This window comes from Aulonocara stuartgranti, assembly GCF_965226115.1.
Source record: "Aulonocara stuartgranti genome assembly, chromosome: 23".
Lineage (NCBI taxonomy): Eukaryota > Metazoa > Chordata > Actinopteri > Cichliformes > Cichlidae > Aulonocara > Aulonocara stuartgranti.
Genome location: NC_138958.1, coordinates 16,577,163 through 16,595,521, shown reverse-complemented (window position 1 = coordinate 16,595,521; position 18,359 = coordinate 16,577,163). Strand labels below are relative to the sequence as shown.

The 18,359-nt window shown below is 39.8% G+C and overlaps 1 protein-coding gene across 6 annotated transcripts in view; it reads left to right on the top strand.

Annotated features, from left to right (window-relative positions):
- Window positions 1-18,359, top strand: part of naaladl2 (N-acetylated alpha-linked acidic dipeptidase like 2) — a 549,411-nt gene that overhangs the window by 17,014 nt on the left and 514,038 nt on the right. Inside the window, exons 1-2 of one of the 6 annotated variants that reach the window (XM_082524417.1) lie at window positions 3,674-3,739; window positions 7,036-7,081. The exons of the other annotated variants lie outside the window; for them this stretch is intronic. The gene's annotated coding sequence lies outside the window, so the exon portion shown is untranslated. Of the gene's footprint in view, window positions 1-3,673; window positions 3,740-7,035; window positions 7,082-18,359 lie in introns of those variants that run through there. 6 annotated transcript variants of the gene reach the window in all.

The following is an 18,359-nucleotide window of genomic DNA, read 5'->3' as shown; positions in this document are numbered from 1 at the left end:
CCTTTATCTTGTTGTCATGAAGAATTAAAGTAACTCTGAAGTCAAAATGGTTCTAACAGGGGTGCTAGTAAATCTTACCTAATAGTGTTTAATTTATTTTTAATTCATGAGATCATTAATTTTCTCAAAAAGATTAATGAGAGAAGAAAAAAGTAAATAAATGAGGAAAAAAGGAGAAAAGAAGAAAGATAATAAATGTTGCCAATGCTTGTTCATGTTTCAGTGAAACGCACTCTTAAACAAGGGTGTCTGTTCACTGAAATTGTAAGCCTTTTATTTTGAAACAGTAACAGCAACACTGTAACAGAACATTCCAAGGGACCATTTCAGGAAACTGTGTTCACCATAGCAAAAATTATAACATCAGAAAAATATTAGGTATTTTATGCGATATTGTATTCTGTTTGTTGTTCTGCTTACAGTTTTATTTCAAAGCATTATCACTATAGATGAAATAAGTACCTGGGTTTGAGGAGTGATGTGCTTGTATCCCAACACTAAAAGAAGTACAATTAACGCACACTTACCAAATTAAATTGTTAAATGAACCTTTTCTTGTTCAATTAAAGTTTTTTGTCTTTTAAATTTATATATAATATGTCCAAGTTTGGATAATGCTGCTGAGGTTTGGTCTCACGCTGATAATGAATCTAATTACTGTCGTAGAATTATTAAGGAATTAGCTAAAAGGAAGCAAGAAATTAGTTAAAAAGTAAGACTGATGAATTGCCTGCCAACCGATAACCTACAGCCTTTATACACAACAGCAACAGTTAGTTACGCAAGTATCTTCGACACCATGAAGAACCTGGTCTGAAGCAGACAAATTTACCTACATTGTTATGACGCAGTGCAGCATTGTGCTTTGGAGAGCTAAATTTAGCTGATAGCTGCTGGGATGGATTACTGAGAGGCTTGAAGGCGACGTGATATCTGGGAGGGAAATTACTTGAGCTTAATGAAGTACATAAGTCATTCCTCACATGCTGCCCACTATATAGCACACTCTCTCAATCTGTGAGGACAGTTTAGAGGGCACTACACATACTTGTAGAGGGTAATAGTTCATTTTCCTTGCAAGCTCCTCCATTGAGACCTCGTTTCAGCTTGACCCAGTTTGTGGAAGGAAAATTATGACTCAATCATTGCATTTAATAGCAATCCAATCATATATAGTATTAAAATATTTAATTCTGAGGTGGTGAGAGAAATACTCAGACATTGAACATAATAACACAAAATATGTATAATATGAATAATGCTACATTTAAGTAAACTTAATTAAAAGTAGGAATAGCATTACACAACTCTTCTAGATTTTATTTTATTTTTTTAGATGTACCAGTGTTTAAGCAGGTTTTTACTGTTTAGACAGTAACTAGGTTAACCTATTTTATATGAGAGTTGATCAGTCTTGTTCATATAGCACGAAAAAACCAAGAATATCTTCATTATTCTGATATCTACTCAGATATATTTATTTTTAGGGATTATTTTTTTAAATCACTGCAACAGTCATAGCAACGTATTTTATATTGTAAGGTAATGTTCTAACAATATTGGAGAGAATCTCAATGATCCCCCGTAAGTACAGTTCTTGGCTGGTACGTAGTTATGTTCCAAGTGTTTTTCCGTGTTTTACAACCACTGGCTGTTTTTTGGTGAAGTAAGGCGATGCAAGCAGTGAATCGTTCCCCAACTTCCCGTAGCGTTGAATGTTTCGAAATCCTTTTCAAAAAAGCGTTTGTATCATCAAAGGCATCTCTGAGAAGCTAAACCCACAAAGGTTTTATCAGAGCACCAAAGAGGGTTAGTGTAGTTTTTCATAGGGTTAACCGTTTCCAAATGGTTGGGGTGGTAGATTGGAAGTGAAGGGCGTGCTCCTGGGCGAGAGAGGGGAGAGTGGATGAGAGAGCGGCCCTAATGCGGCATCTCATTACAACCTCTGTCAGGATCCCTCTATTCTACCATCAGCTCCCTTTAACTTGGTAAGAGCCCAACTGTCGTTTCGAGTGAGTGTGCCGCCAAAGAGGCATTTACAAATAAATGAAAAATGTCACATTTGATTTCACTCCTCTCGGACTGCGGCGCCTCAGCTTTGTCACAAACTGTCTTTGTTGTTCTGGTCTCTTGCAGGTCCAGCTCCCGGTCGCCGAAGATAGATTCTGGCAGGCTCAGGCCCTCTACTTCTCTCCCAGGGTAAGCTCGCAGACAATGACCTTCCCGTAATGTTGCTGAAACACTGATTCCTCCTTTTTTTCAGCTCTGCTTCTCTCATCCTTGTCCTTGAATGGCATGCGAGCGAGCAGGAAGTTGGAGCTGGTTTGCTATGACCGGGAAAATAAAGAGCTGGTAAAATGGCGTGGCATGTCGTTTAGGGAGAGTCAGCATGGTATCGTCTTTAACCCTTGGCTTTGTGGTTCGCCTGGGATGCCCTCGCTATTGCTGCTGCCGCCACCACAAAGGCGAGGAATTAAAGACACACTACACCTTTTTTTTTGATCGCGTACGTTTGCTGAGAATATTTATTTCTTTAAATTTTGCCGAAAATTGTCGTTTGCTTTTTAGGGTTTCGGAATTGGGATATTTCTGCATTTTATTTATGACGCTTTACGGTGGCTTTTTTGTATTTATTGAAAGATTTTATTCCTACGCCGAACCGTATGTATTATTATTATCATTATTATTGTTATTATTATTATATGTCCGCACTGGCAATAACAAAGTCTATGATCATTATTATCAAAAACTCTACAAAATTACTGCGTTTCTATGAAGTTCCGAAACACGAAATGCAAAAATGTTTCGCTGAATACTACGAAGAATGACAAATATTCTATCAAAATAAGCACAACGTCCTGTTTGCATCAGTGAATTTAATTTAGATTTCAAAATGACTGAATTCAAATCCCGAACGTTTACATTCTATAGTTCATTTAAACTCCTATTTTTTTCTATTGCATTCATTCATTTACTGTGCAGTCCAAGTGAAATATGAAGCCATTTTAGTTCCCCCATAGTGTTCTCCTTATTTATCTTTTTTTTTTTTTTTTTTCCTTTAATCGCTTCAAGGCATGATTAATCTCATGGACTGAATTCTTACGCAGGTTCAAGGCTTTCATGTAAGCTTCATGACACAGTAATCTGATTTTAGACACAAGCAACTGAGGTACAATGGTGTGTACTTTTCTATTTATAGAAATCTAAACGTATCCCACAATCCCTACTACAGATTTCAGTCAACAACACATCCTCAGCATGCTAAATGCATCCACACAATATTGACATCAAACGCTGGCACTTCTTTAAAGCTCATTCGTCTGATGTAAAACAGCATATACGTATTGTTTGATGTTTCAGTGACGTATTACAAGGATCCATCAGCTCGCAGCGCTGAAGCAGCCAAATGCACGTTTTGTTGTGTAATATCATCATAACAAATGCCTTTTTCATTCATGATCACTTCCTTTTAGCCTGCGTTTGCAGTTGCCTCAAAGGAAACAAGCTGGACGTTACAGCCGCTTCAGATTTCACGTCATGTCGTGACACAGTCATATCCTGAATACTTGTCTAAAGAATGTATATATCTATGCTTTTACAAGATGTCCTAAGGCTATATTTTTACCGTCTTCTGTTTGTGCTCACAGATCTTTGAACAATTATTGGACAAGAAGTGCACTGTAGAGAAAACACTTTTACTCACCTGCTGCTATCCTTAAGCGTCGCAGTACTGCAATCGGTGTGTGCTCCTCAGTGAAGTGTCATTTGTAGCTTGTTGGGTTTTTTATGGGGTACAAATGCCCCATGCAGGCTTTCTGGAATGGGCTGTTAAGCCTCTTTAGTAACACTTTAAAGAGTGTATGTAGTGGGTGGGATGTCGTAAGGAAGGGGGTATGGACAGCCTGTTAGAAGATCCTGAAGGCAGGACGCCTCTGCATTTAAAAGCTGTTAATGATGCATGTCGCTCACTGAGGAATCAGTGGACCGCAGCCACCATGTTTCTCAGACTAAACGTACGTGTGTGTGTGTGTGTGTGTGTGTGTGTGTGTGTGTGTGTGTGTGTCTGTGTCTGAGTAGGACACCTGTTGTGCTGTCTGTAGCAGACCTTCCCTTTGGGAATCAGGATGAATAACAACAAGCAAAGTCTACTGCTAAATAGAAGCAAACCAGTGTAGTTACTCCATTATTGAAGTAGCTAAGTTCAAGAGTTGTTGATGGGGAAGTTTGTTATGGCTTCAGATCTTGATCTTATGGAAGATGCTTATTTGCAATTTAGTAGCAAGTGGCTCTGCTGTTTTGCATTTCTGTTATCTGTTTGCGTGCAAGAAGTGTAAATGGAGCTGCCTTTAGCTAACCAATCAGAATTGTCCAAATTGTAGAAATAATGTGAAACCTGAACACATGTCGTCTGAAGGCTTACTAGAACTGGCTATTCATAATATCCTGTGCTTAACTGTTGCTGTTGTTCACAAAGATAAAAAAAAGACCTTGGGAGCCTGGATAGAGAAAGGATTATCTTTCAATAGACTTCAGGGGGAATGTGATTAGAAAATATGCACTTTAACAGTGAATTCATGTTTGCAATCATACTCTAATTATGATTTTTTTTTAATTGCATATGTAAGGTTTTTTCACCTGACAGATGAAAGAAGTGAATCATTTAACGGGTTAACAGTTAAACAGGTTTAAAGAATAGGATTTGGAAAATTAATACTTTTGGTGGCTTCAAAAGAAAAGAGTAATTTACAGCTTATATTACAAACACATACCCCTGGATGTTCACAGAAGACAATACTGACCAATGATAACAGGATTTCTTCACAGAACATTCAGCCAGAGGAGTGTGGCCATGGCTTAGGAGGTAGTGGGTCTGTTAATAGGATCTCCCAATCATGAACAACCCTCACTAAATTGAGATAATCTGTAGGGTTAAAATCTTACCATGTACAATCAGGTTGTGGATGTGACCACTTCTATAAAAACAGCTGTTACCTCTTGCTAGCTGTCAAGCTTGGTGGTAATGAAATGGTATTGCTGCTTAACGTGGTTCTAAAAGTTGTCTAACCTTGAGGAGCACTTAGTTTTTCAAAGGACTGCAAAGACTTTTTTTTACATGACTGTTATGTGTATACACTTTCCCTGATATAATTGTTTAGACAATTCAGACTGTCCTGGAAATGAGAATCACATGCAAATCCCATTAAAACAAGAGCTGAATTTGCAGGGTGCAAAATATTTGGATAGTATGCTGCTGCCAGCATTGTCATCTTTAGTGTTGATAAAGAAAGATTTGGTAAAAGACACAGTTAATGAGTGTCAGTACAGTACAACATGGTCTGTGTCCTCTGTGTTGACAAAGACCTTGGTCAGTTGCACTCAGCTGGAGGTGTGTGTGTCTAGCTGTCTGTCCGTGCGTGTGTGTTTGTGTTTGGCATATGAATGATGAGTTCTATTCACTCAAGGTGACTTTTGAGGAGTCATCCATTTCTCCAATCACTGCCTCCTATTACTTGCTCCAGTGCACCACTTAGGCTACACACAAGCAATCATGGGCTGTTATCTGACTTTAAAGTATACTTCATCCTATACTGCAGACAGACTACATGTAAGGTTATACATTTACAGGGTGTTTGGACCAGAACTGGTGCTTATTTTATATAATCTCTTAATTTATTAACTTCAGAAATTTTAGATAAAGGGTTTCTAAACTGATTGAACAACAGAACTACAACAGCATGGCAGTTACTACAAATGAGCTTATTAAGGGATGTTTTCATTTTTATTCAGCATGTGGATTGATTTAATTATCGACTTGTTTGACAAAGTGTTACATGATCTTTTGTGTCTGCTCCCAGAGGGTTTACGATGACTGGCCCACTGCTGTACACTGATCTACACTGGTCCACTCTGTGCTTCTTATCATTGCTGTTGCTAGCCTCACTGCTAATGTGTTTCACCACCAACTGTATTAGCATAACTGAGTCCTTGTGAGATTTATAGTTGCCTGTGCTGTAGAAGAAGAGGAGTATATGGATATTTAGCTCTCTATAAAAAGGTGTAAAGATTAAATGGCACAACTTTTAAAAAGTTATTGCAGCAGTGGCTGGTGGTAAAGTTAAAGAGTGGAGGAAGATGTGTGTGTGTTTAGGTGGGGGTGGAGCAATCCTCTTTGCCTGTGTCAATTTCTACAGTCATTGGTGTCAATGCATGATACTGCATTACACAGTAGCTGTGAACACAGTGGCTTTTGCTGATGAATGGACTTGGCGCTTCAAAGTTTCTATCTCCAAGGGGTATTTTGTCATTTTTCATTGAGGTGTTGTTTAGTGGATTTTGTATCTGAAGTCTTCATATAAAGTACATATACAAGGGTTTTAGCTATCTACTGAGCTAGGAAGAAGCTCTTTCATCAAAGGTAATGGGAGTAGTCTTCACCAGTTCTTACTCAATCCAACACCATTTCAAAACAATGAAAACAAGTTGACTCAGGCAAGTACACTGTTAACCCTTGTATGGTGTTCGGGTCTGTGAGACCCGTGTTCAGTTTTTTTCAAAAGAAAAATTAAACAATTAATTATTTTTTCACGTGTAAATGTGTTGTGTCTTTCCACTCACTCCACTTGATTATAACTGATTTATTTATAACATTTTATATAAAAGAAAAACGAGAAGCACATTAATTCATAAATGTGATCTAACAAAGGTAAAGGGAAAAAATCAACCATGTTTGCTGTTCATATGTCTTGTAATTGGGATGAAGTAAACATCTGTTGAGTAATTTAACATAAAATTGTTTGATAGTGTTAATTTGGAAAGCCAAAACTCTAGCGGGTCCACCAGACCCATGAACACTGGCTGAGTAACAAAAATACGAACACCACACAAGGGTTAATGGTAGCAGCTTTCAAAGCACATTAGCTGGGAACATCACTAAATGCATTAAATGAATGCCTATTTAAATTCCAAGTGCATGTGCTCATAATCATTAAGTATCTTGCTACTATACACCAACTCTTTTTCTGTTTGCTTACCCAGGAACTCCTACACATTCAGGAGCTGATCAATCAAACCTGGCACCCAGGTACAGCTAAAGGTTTTTATTTATATTGCTTGCAAACATGCAACCACCTCCCAATGACCTAAAATGACCGATTTGTAGCATTTATGCACCTGCAATACCTTATGAATGTGATTTTCATTTTATAAAAATAATATTTAATTTATCAAATTTACCATATTTCTCATTTAATATCTACCACCCCATGTTTTTTCTTAGTGTGATTTATCAGTTTGCCAGCAGTACAAACAGAACAAACAAAACTGTAGCTTAGGCATGTCCTGGTTCAGATTAATGACTGACTCCTGGCATTATTTAGTTGAGGGTTTTTTTTTAGTGGTGTCAGCGTTAATCTCGTTAAAATGACGTTAACGCCATAACCTCATTACGCCTTAACGAGCTAACCCCGCTACGGCTTTGACGCCGTGCAGCCCCACGCACAGGGCGATCCGCGTTAAATCGCTAACGGAGATTTGCCACCTTAATGCGGTTATGGTGTTAACGTCAGATTAACACTGACAGCACTAGGTTTTTTTTTTTTTGGTTTTTTTTTTAATGGGAAATTGTTTCATATTACGAGTGGGGCATTTACAGGTATGTTTCACTGACTTTACTTACAGACTGTAATTTTACACAGGGAGTATGTGCAGATGATGATGATGATGATGTGTGATGAAATTGGAGGAGGTAGAATATGTGATAGCCACCACAGTGACTCTACTTCTTCACTGCAGTATTTTTACACACAAAAATAAAAAGTAATATTATACTCGATCCTACTGAAAATCTTAAATTCTATTTTATGTTTAACTTGTATTGATAGTGATTTTGTCAGGTATCCTTGTTAAAAAGGTGAAAAGTACACACATATTCATGCCTGAAAGTGAGGAAAACAAACTTTTCTGTTATCATCCTGCATTCCTCTTCTGTGAACTCCACAGCTGACCATGAGTGTTAGCAGCATACAAGCCGACCCTCTTGTCTATGCTGGAAGAGGAATGCATGAGGAATGTGACAGGGTGATGACAAAATACTGAGTGTCTGGGTGCTTCTAGGACTATCCAGTCTTGTCTTATCTGGAAAATACTGGAATAATTAGGTCTGACCTCAAACTAATGGTTTAAGACAAAATTATGATTTACAGTCGTTCTGGCTTTCTTACTACAGAGTAAAATCTGCCTTGCAAATACTGTGCATGGTTTATTGTACATTTGTGGCTTCAAAAAGGATTGATGGAAGTAAATCATTCTTAAAATGTTACAAGCCAGGATGTTAATATTATCCTGGCTTGTAATAATAAACAGACTGTGATTAAAGGTAATAGATAACGTATTGTATTTATATACTGTGAGTTTCTAAAAGTGTTTGTCAGATACCCAAATCACTTCGTCTGGCTCTATGCAAGGAGTCCCATTTCTACTCTGAGCCCCTTACAAATGGCCAATCTCGCCACCTTATCTTTAAGACTGATCCCCTATCGCCTCTCCTTGGGTGGTGGGCCTGCAGGCCCATGGCAGTTTGGAGCACACACCCTAAATCACATGTAGCATGACAGAATACAATATTCTATAGTTGCCTGGTGCCTTCGTTTACATTCTTTAGTTTTACCAAGAGCCTGATTCACTTAATTGAGGTGGAAAAACAGTGACAGAGTGTTTAATGGTGTCGGGTGTAATACAAATTTTAAAAATTATTTGGAACTGCTAAGAATTGCTGATATTATTAGGATATATGATGTTAATATTCTAAGAATTGAAAATTGTTTTGGCATTTATGGACTGTTATCATTTCCACATTGTGTTGTTTGATTTTTAATTGTTTTGACTTCTGTCTTGTTATAAGTAACATGCAGAAGTTCACAAAAAATTCTGAACAATAGTGCAGTATATCACTGGACAAAAAAATTTGGGGATTTTGATTTTAAATCCAATATAAAAATTAAAATGACAGATTAGTGGCTATTTCCTGTTACTTCATTACTCACCTGAGAAAATAATTTATTGCACACGTTTTGTGTTACTCTTTAAATTGACCTGAAAAATACAGTAAAACAATTATGAGTTAACAATAAAAACCTGAGGCTACAGTCCCATGTACAAATCCATATCTCAATCCTAGGACACACATACGATGTTTTAGTTTTTTATGTATAAAGATGAAAAGATAAACCCAAACCCACCAAATCAGTGGCTTGCAGCACAATCACATAGAAAGAAAAAGGGATGTTTTAAGTTGGGGTTATCTCTTGTCAATCTTTATAATGCAATTAATGATACAATTGAAATTGTAACCTAATCACAGAATTTTGTGCAGTAATTGAGTAATTTACTTTTTTCAGTTACACAGTAATATGATTACAATAATTCATTGCTTTAGAATTTGTTACAACCAGTGCTGGTTTTGGCAGTTTCACAACTGCATTTCATATTTAACACAATTCCAATTCATACAATCTCAGAATTTGTAAAAATGTGAATAGTTTAGATGGAGTAACCAATCAGAATTGGTACATACTTGAATTTGGGGGATTTTCCCAAAACTTTGAGGTCAAAATAAAATTTTCTGTTATCTGGCTCGAGTTAAGAACTTTAGGTCTTAGAACTCATCCTGTAGAGTATCATTAAAACTAGAAGCAGTCATAAAACCTAGAATGATTCGACTTTGCCTGCTATCCACTACAAGGCACCTCCCTCCTCCCTGCTAAAAATTTCCATTCTTACTCGCATGTGTGTGTGTGTTTGCAGTGTCACCACTAACCTCGACATAGCGCAACGAGGAAACATCAAATTGTATTTGCAGCTGTATCTATGATCATTCACAGGGTTTTGTACTGTAAATCTGTGCCAAAGGGGTCAGTCTGTCAGCTGGGTGCTGTATAACATCTCCAAGCATCTGATATAAGTATTTGCTTCAAAATAACTACAACTATAAACTGTAGTATTATGGCATTGTGAGCTGTTTGCTGGCCACAACAACACAATCATCACTCACCACCTACCCCAGCTTGACAGATTTGGCTCTTTGAGACTTTGTCCTCTTCTGATGTTCAAATGGTTAAATTTTAAGAAGTGCACAAAAATAGGCATGCTGGAAGTCAGACACAAGGAAACGACCTTGACAGGGATATAAGCCAAATTTAACCCTGGAGAACCCATGGGGTCCCTAGAAAACCAATGGGGTCGGCTCTGACCCCATGGGTTCTCCAGGGTTAAATCATGTTTGTTTTTCACTCTTAATAATTAAGATGGTCCACATGGTACACATACAGATATTGTGTGTGTGTGTGTGTGTGTGTGTGTGTGTGTGTGTGTGTGTGTGTGTGTGTGTGTGTGTGTGTGTGTGTGTGGAACATGGGAAATTTTCATCATGTCTAGTGTGACTAAATTGCATAAATATGCTAGATGCACAGATCAATTTTGCAGAGGAACAATGGTAATGGCTTGATAAGATGGCTATGTGAGCCTGTTGAAAATTTAGTTTCCAGCTGCTGGAGACAGTAGGGGTTGGGAATGCTGATTTCATCCAGTGTTAGATGAGCCAGTTATTTAGTTCACGGGTCCTGAAAGTCAGGTGAAGGTCACACATAACTGACAAATAGAGGAGCCAGTGAGCTGGCACATGGTTAGTGATGTAATCAACATAAAACCAGTGCTATAGCTAAAAGTGCACATCCAACAAAGGGCAATACCACAACAATGTGTGTTCGGTCTGAGCTTCTTGAATCCACTAACACGATACTCTGTGCCTCTTTTATCCGGGTAATTAAAAAAACATCTACAAAATGCAAAGGATGCAAATTTTGTGGTGTCCTTTAAACATTTGACTTATGTCATATTTGTAATGCTTTGAGGATATCTAACACACAAACGTATTGCAGTTGCAGCAAAACCCCCACCTCCACTTAGACAACCTGGACCTTTGGAATCAGATTTGAAAGGCCCCTCATTAATAGACCTAATAGTTTTGCACAAGGCCACTTTTTTCAACTGGATGTGAAATGATATTAAATGGACTATGAAACAAGTTAATTTGTAGTGACAAACATCAGTGCAGAAATTTATGGTAACTATAGTACTAGTCAGGTTAACTAACCTGTTTAGCAGAACAGCACTGGGGAAAACAGGAAGTAGGCAGAGACTGGAGCTATATCTAGTTTTGTAAATATGCTTTCTCATACTTGAAACATTTTTATTTAAAATGCTGTTATTATCAGATGCTCTTTGACCCTATTTTTGATAAGCGAATCCTGCTTTGTAGGCACATACAGCCATTGCTGGAATATCAACTTCTCCTGCAGGCTTTGTAGCACTGAATTAGGCTTTCCATCATCTGGAGAGACGTGCATGTGTAGCTGCATTTGTAGAGCCACCAGCAGCAGCACCCTTTCACTGAAAGACTTGTCACTGAACAAAGTTGGTAGTCAAGGGTTATATTTCACATTATATGTGGATATAAAACCAAGAGCAGGGTCAGAAGTTGTTACAGTATTTTAATTTGAAGAACAAAATTGCAACCTAACATGCAAGTATTACTTATTGTAATGTTTATGAGAATTTTCTTTTCCTCACTATCAGCTTTCACTGTGTTTAAGGAAGCCATACTTCAGTGAGCTTTATGTATTAGATTCTGTATTGGACATAAAAGCAATTTCTGTCTCCAAAATGGTTAGGAATAGTCAAGAAAGCATTCTTTGTCCCCATGTATGAAGCGCCCATGTAGAAATGCACTAATCTCCTTCCCGAAAGGTTAGCCCTGCATTTTAATTGTCTCTGACATTTCCCACTTAAACTGCACACAGGGACAGGCCATGCAGGTTTCACGGGCAGTGTGGAGGCTTGTAAACGTCTTTTGACAAAGTCCTTACATTTTAGTGTCTTTCTAAGATAAGATAAGATAAGATAAGTCTTTATTGTCATTGCACAGTCATACATAGTACAGTAGTACAATGAAATTGGAAAAACTGTCCTACGTCGGCACTACATATAACACAACACGACACGATATGACACATCACAACGTAACAAACAACACAACACAGTATATTAACTTAGTATAAAAAAGAAGAATAAGTGTATGTGTATTGCACACTGTTATTATTGCACATTAATTATTATTGCACCTTGTTATAAATATAAATATTATTGTTATCGTTTTAAACATTGTTACCTCCCCCTAAAAAGTCCAGGGAGGTATCCAGTCAGGTCAGCTGTTTGCATTGATCAGGGCTATTGCCCTGTTGTAAAAGCTGTCCTTGAGTCTATTTGTTCGGGACCTCAGCAGCCTGAACCTCCTGCCAGACGGCAGCAGCTTAAACACCCGGTGTCCTGGGTGTGTGCAGTCCCGTAGGATGCTGTGTGCCCTCTTGAGACAGCGAGTGCTGTACAGGTCCTTCAGGGAGGGAAGAGGATGTCCAATGATTTTTTGGGCCATGTTGATGACCCTCTGGAGTGCCTTTCTGTGTGCTGTGGTGCAGCTGGAGAACCACACACCGATGCAATATGTCAGCACACTTTCAATGGAGCAGCGGTAGAAGACGGTCAGCAGCTCCTTCTTCAGGTCCATTTTTCTGAGGATTCTCAGAAAGTGGAGACGCTGTTGGGCCTTCTTTAAGACCGCAGAGGTGTTAGAGCTCCATTGGAGGTCTGTGTCTATGTGCACACCCAGAAACTTGAAACTGGAGACCCTTTCCACGCACTCCCCGTTGATGCTGACAGGCTGCAGCTCGGACTTCCTCCTTCTGAAGTCAACTACCAGTTCTTTTGTTTTGGTGGTATTGAGGTCCAGGTTGTTGTCTACACACCAATCTGACAGCCTCTGAACTTCAGCTCTGTATGCCGTCTCATCTCCCCCTGAGATGAGCCCCACCACAGTGGTATCATCTGCAAACTTGATGACTGTGTTGTCTGGGTGGGAACTAACACAGTCATGTGTGTACAGAGTGTACAGTAGGGGACTCAGTACACAGCCTTGTGGAGAGCCGGTGTTGAGGCTGAGGGCTGAGGAAAGATGAGGCCCCACTCTAACTCTCTGTACACGGTCTGAGAGGAAGTCTCTGATCCAGCGGCAGGTGGTGGAAGGAAGTCCAATTTCCAGCAGTTTATCTATTAGTCTGTCCGGGAGTATCGTATTGAAAGCAGAGCTAAAGTCAACAAAGAGCAGCCTGGCGTAACGGCCCTGCACTTCCAGGTGAGAGATGGTGGTGTGGAGCGTTGTAGCAATGGCATCTTCAGTTGATCTGTTAGCTCTGTATGCAAACTGGAGCGGGTCGAGTCTGGGTGGCAGGCAGGACATGATGTGACGTCGGACCAGTTTCTCAAAGCACTTCATTATAACAGGTGTTAGAGCAAGTGGTCGGTAGTCGTTGAGGCTGCTAATGTTAGTACGCTTTGGCAGTGGGACAATTGTGGCTGACTTTAGGCACGGCGGGATGCAGGACTGGGACAGTGAAGTGTTGAAGATCTTAGTGAAGACCCCAGCCAGCTGGTCTGCACACTCTTTTAGGACCTTTGCGGTTACCCCATCTGGTCCGGTGGCCTTCCTGGGGTTCACTGCCCTCAGTGTGCGCCTCACCTCATATTCCTGCACTATGAGGCTTGGGCTGCTGCTGTCCGATGTTTTTTCTGCTGCTGCCTCTGGTCCCTTCACCTCAAAGCGTGCGAAGAAGTGGTTCAGCTCCTCTGCAAGCTCCGCGTTACCCTCAGTCAACGTGGTATTGCCAGGTTTGTAGTTGGTTAAGTGCTGAACTCCCTGCCATACCTGTCGTGAGTTGTTGGTGGTGAAGTGGTCTTCGATCCTTCTCTTGTACGCTGCCTTGGCCTCTCTGATGCCTCTTTTCAACTGAGATCTGGCTGCACTGTACTGCATACCATCACCGGATCTAAAAGCGGCGTCACGTTGCTTCAGCAGGACCTGGACCTCTTTAGTCATCCAGGGTTTCTGGTTGGAATACACCCGGAGACGTTTGTCCACAGTGACACTGTTGACACAGAAGTTAATATATGAGAGCACTGATGTTGTGTGCTCTTCAAGGTCCTGATGTTCGAACACGCTCCAGTCCGTGTTTTCAAAACAGTCCTGCAGCTGATGTGATGCACCTTCTGGCCAGGTTTTCACAGTTTTTGTGACTGGGGGGGCTCTTCTCCTAATGGGAGTGTATGCAGGGATCAACAGCATGGACATGTGGTCTGACAAACCTAGATGTGGTAGAGGGGTTGCTCTGTAGCCTTTTTGGATGTTGCTGTAGGCTTTATCCAATGTGTTTTTCCCCCTCGTTGCACATTTAATATGCTGTTCAAATCTGGGGAATACTGACCTTAAATCAGCATGGTTGAAGTCCCCAGCTATAATGTGCACTGCGTTTGGATGGGAGTTCTGCTGGTTGCTTATTGTCTTGTGCAGCTCCTCCATGGCAGAGTTAGCATTAGCATCGGGTGGTACATACACGGCCGTTACCATGACAACAGTAAACTCGCGAGGTATGTACACGGGTCTGCACTTCACAGTCAAGTATTCCAAATCCGGGGAACAGTGGCTGTCTACAGTCTTTGTGTTTTTGCACCAGCTGTCATTGGTGTAGATGCATAAACCCCCTCCTTTGATCTTACCGGAGTGGCCGTTCCTGTCGTGACGGTGAACCGTGCGGCCTGCTAGCTCAATAGCCGAGTCCGGAATTGATGGCTGCAGCCAAGTCTCTGTGAGTAATATTATGCTGCTGTCCCGTACACACTTATTGACTGCAATTTGTAATCTCAGTTCGTCGATTTTGTTGGTTATGGACCTGACGTTGGAGAGGAAAATACTCGGAAGCGGTGGCTTAAATGGCTGTTTCTATAGCCGAGCTAGTGGACCCGCCCTGCAGCCACGCTTTTGCCTCCTTTGTTTACGTTTCCTCTTTGTCTTGCCGCTGGGAAGAACCAACCACGGAGACCCTGGAGCTCTTATTATGTCCTCCGGAATGCTGTGAAAGTGGTGGTAGTCCGATGTAATGCTCCTTGCACAGCGTAATCCCAAACTCAAAAGGTCCTGACGACTGTAGGTGGACTCTACTCGATGTATAATGATAAAAAGCACACACATCCACACATTTCTCATGGCTCTGTCAGTTTACTGAAAGAATTGGTCAATGAATTTTATCTTTGTGTATTGAATTAGGCTTTTTTAAAGTGTCTGGTGTTATTGCATAGATATCTTTAAACAGTTTTTTCCTGTCTTCTGGTTTGATCTGTGTACCTTCTGCATGTCACACCCATCCAATTGCTTGTTGGGCTCTTCAAGCACCCTTTCCTTCCTGTGCTCTCATTCTCTTTCTCTATCAGTTTCCCCTTTCTACCTATTCTCTTATCGACCTTATCACATCCTGCAATGATACATAACTCAGCAGCACACCTGTGATCCGTGACAGCTGAGCCCCTGGCCTGGTGCAGTGCTGTCACTCAGCTAGCTAACTGCCATTAAACAGCATGACCCTGCCGCCCCATTAGGCTTGAGTCAGATGGGAGTGTCAAAATATTCCCCCATGCACCTTGCTGTTTGGCACTACTGTGTAGATGTGGTCTGGGTGGAATTAGCTGTGAGCTCAAGAGCCTTTTTAGTTTACAGTTACACTTGCAGTTACACTTATAATAATTTATATAATGTGTGTTTGTGTGGATGTATGTTTCTATGTATATTGTTTTTCACTGCCTCCCTATTATTCACTATTGGCTACCCCTTATATTTAAAAGACTAGAAAAGCTAGTAGATCTTCACCAAAAACTAATAACTATAGTCATAAACAACGCCAAAAATAATGTAAACATTTTAGAAATAAATGTTTTAATAAATAAATGCTTCTAAAATCCATAGATTCAGTTCAGGTACATTTGCATTGTGGCATCCAGTCAAGTCATTTCATGGACGTCACATAAATTTGTGCCTGCTATGAAAGTTGCTTCGTGTCCTGTTTGCACACATCATTAAAATGCTGCAAGTTTTAAACGAGTTTGTATAATTTCTGCAAATTAAGTCTGTGTCAGTGTGCATTTCTATCACCTAGTTTTTGCATATGTAAAAGGATGTGATAGATTAGATAATTTTGAACCAGCACATTTTATTGCTGCAGCCCACATGAGACGGCTTTTACATTTTCCTCTTTCATAATGACTGACCTTGACTCTTCACTAAGTAAGCTTCTAAAAAAAAAGAAAGAGGGAATGGAAAAATATTAAATCCACTTTCAGGGGATGCCAGTTTAGCTCAGTGCGTTGAGTGGGCGACCACATGCCATACGGCTGAGAGCGACCGGCCTGGGCTCGAGTCCGACCAGCGGCCCCATTTGCTACATGTCTCCCCCTCTCTCTCTTTCCCTCTGCTTTCCTGTCAGTCTTCACTGCCTCTATCAAATAAACCTGTCATGGTCCTGAGTCTGACTAGTCAGTGTTTTGTGTTTCCTTATATTTTTCTAGGTGCTTGTTTATTCTGTTTTATCCTTTAAGGTTTGCCATTTGTTAGGGTTTTGTTCTGTGCCTGCCTTCTCCCACTTCTGTGTTCCCTCTGTCTGTCTATGGTGTCACACAGTCTGCTTGTGAATCTGTCTGTTTAGCTCAGTGTCTTGTCGAGTTCTCTGTGTCTGCGAGTTTCCTGTTTTATTCTGAAAGTATCTTTCTCATGTGAGTGTTCAGTTTACGTTGCCCCTGTCCCGTCAGCTCTGATTTCTCCCGGGTGTGTTGCCCTCCTGTCTCTCATCCCCTTGATTACTGCTGTGTGTATTTAAGCCCTGCGTGTTCTCCTGCCTGTTGCTGATTCGTCTGCGTTCATGTCCTCCGTCTCCCTGAGTGATTTCCCTTCATCTGTCTGCGTCTCTCTGTTCCTCTCCACGTACGGTTATCACTTCAGGTTTGCTTTTTAGTTTTCCAAGTTTGGGTTCTCCGTTCTGTTTCTCGCCTCCCCTGCCTTGTGTATTTGTTCCACCTCCCTTAATAAATTCTCCTCACTTCAGAAGTACCTGCGTTTTGGGTCCTTAAATAATTCCACACGGCTCGCCTCGACAGCCGTGACAAAACTTTAAAAAGGCTACAAAAAACATATTTCGGGGGTTTCTGTCTGATTGGCAAGCAGAGACATAAATACCATGTCACATTTGACCTCTGACCTCTCCTGAAAATAAAACAATATAGAGCCATTTCGTACTGCCACTGTTTGTATTTGCCACATACATGCAAATAGAGAATGACATTCCCATTATCATTATTATTACTATTATTATTATTACATAATAAGCCTGAGTTATTCATGTCCAGTTATTTACAAACCAGTATATATCACTATCTATTGTCTATTACTTAATTCTGCATAATGTCTTTCTAATCAGTGTAAACATCTGTCATGGTACCGCTTATATGAATTTTACTGTAGTGTAACTTATTAATCTGTCTTTAAAAAGAACAAAGAAAAAAAATGAATATATAGAAAACAGAATAATATTACTTTAATAATAAATGCTGACCAAACAGTGAGCTGCCTTGGTTTGCACTCTTATATTGCTTCTTGTTCATTATGTTATCTTTATTTCTTTCTTTCTTTTTAATCTCAAAGTTGAATTTGTTGGCCTTTTTTGTGTCTTAATATTTGACATTTGGGTTTTCTTAATACACATTCATAACGAGCATATTACTAACACGCCTGTAAAGGTAATACAGTAAGATATACATATGACCTCATGCTATGATTCCATGCCCTGTGCCCTTTTTCTCAAATATTGTTTTAATAGTAACAGCTACTAAAACAGCAGCAGTGACAGCGTGTTAGTTAACCAGAGGTTGCTCAGTTTGCTCCTATTTGTTCATAGCTGTATTTATGTAGTGTAACATTTATTATGAATATGCAAATTAGCTGTTCCACATTCATTATTACCAATTACTCTCTTACTTGGAGGTAATTAGCACTGATGATGATATGCTACCCTTTACTGTCACCTTGTGTTGTGGTGAACGAGGTTGATGAAATAAGTGGGCTATGATATAATATTGCTATGCTAATGTAAATTTAGTTTGCAAAATAGCAGCACCACCTAATACACATGACTTCAGCAGGAGTTATTCTGTGAGAGTCCTTGTTCCACAGATGCAGGGCAGTTCATTTAACTGAGGTCACATCATGTTTGCACACTGTTGGTGAAAGACCTCATCCTTAAGGTGTAAGCAGAAATCCTGTGGTTATATTAAAAAAAGTAAAATAAATGGTTAAAGCAAGTAAACTTTCATTTGCTGTGAAACTGCATGTAAAGATGACCATGACCAGGATATTTTGCTTTTACTTAAAATAG